At 46.4% G+C, this 1,126-nt stretch overlaps 1 pseudogene; it reads left to right on the top strand.

Annotated features, from left to right (window-relative positions):
- Positions 1-225: 225 nt before the first annotated feature.
- Positions 226-817, top strand: LOC109452179 (large ribosomal subunit protein eL13 pseudogene; annotated as a pseudogene).
- The last annotated feature ends 309 nt before the right edge of the window (positions 818-1,126 follow it).

Here is a 1,126-nt window from a genome sequence, read left to right as displayed (position 1 = left end):
TATATTATATTATATTATATTATATTATATTATTATAAAGACCCGGTCTTATATTAAAATAAGACCGGGTCTTATATTAATTTTTGCTCCAAAAGATGTAGTAGAGCTGATTGTCTGGCTAAGTCTTATTTTGGGGGAAATGCAGTATATCCTCTCCTTAGAAAGGTGCCTCTCTAGACTTTCCAGGGACCGTTGTCCCTCGGAGAAAGCCCATAAGCAGCAGCCATGCCACTCAGCCCAAATGCCATGATCCTGAAGCCCCACTTCCACAAATGCTGGCAGCAGCATGTGGCCAGCTGGTTTAAAAAGCCCATGCAGAAGATGCGCAGACGAAAGGACGGAAAAACCAAAGCACGCACGGCATCCTGCACCCTGCATCCAGACCAGTCAGGCTCAGAGTGAGATGCCCCAGAGTGAGGAACCCCACCAGAGTATGAACCAGCCGCTTCAGCAGCTTGGAGGCATTAAGGGTGGCCAGCATCCACAAGAAGGTGTCCTGGACCATTGGGATGTGGGTAGATCCAAGGAGGCGAAACAAGTGCACCGAGTCCCTGCAGGCTAACATGCAGTGCCTGAAGGAGTTCTGCTCCAAGCTCATCCATTTCCCCAGGAAGCCCTTGGCCCCCAAGAAGAGACACAGCTCTGATGAAGAACCAAAACTGGCTACCCAGATGACAGGGCCAGTCGTGCCCATATGAATGTCTATAAGAAGGAGAAAGCCAAAGTCATCACAGAGGAGGAGAAAAACTTCAAAGCATTTGCCAGTCTTCGAATGTCCAGTGTCAATGCCCAGTACTGCAGCAAAACAGTTAATTAATTCAGAATAGAATTGCATTTCTCTCTCATGTAAAAGTGCAGGGATGGTAGGGCAGTGCTGCCATCGCACACCATGATCCCAAGGTGGCTCCAATTATCACCATCTCCCAGTTAGCAGAGAAAAAGAAAGTGTCTTTAAGGAGATGACCCAGAAGTTGCACACATCACTACTGCTCACATCCAATTGGCCCAAAATTAGTCCATGGCACAGGTATTTGCAAAGAAAGCTGGGAAATGTAGTCAGTACAAACACCATCCATTTGTTTAGCAAAGACTCTGAAGGTTCTATTATTAAAGACTTTAAGAGGAT

This window comes from Rhinolophus sinicus, chromosome 2 (genome assembly GCF_057876585.1).
Source record: "Rhinolophus sinicus isolate RSI-liver-muscle chromosome 2, RSI-T2T, whole genome shotgun sequence".
Classification (NCBI taxonomy): domain Eukaryota; kingdom Metazoa; phylum Chordata; class Mammalia; order Chiroptera; family Rhinolophidae; genus Rhinolophus; species Rhinolophus sinicus.
The sequence above is the reverse complement of the archived record's forward strand: the minus strand, read 5'-3'. Positions and strand labels throughout refer to the sequence as shown.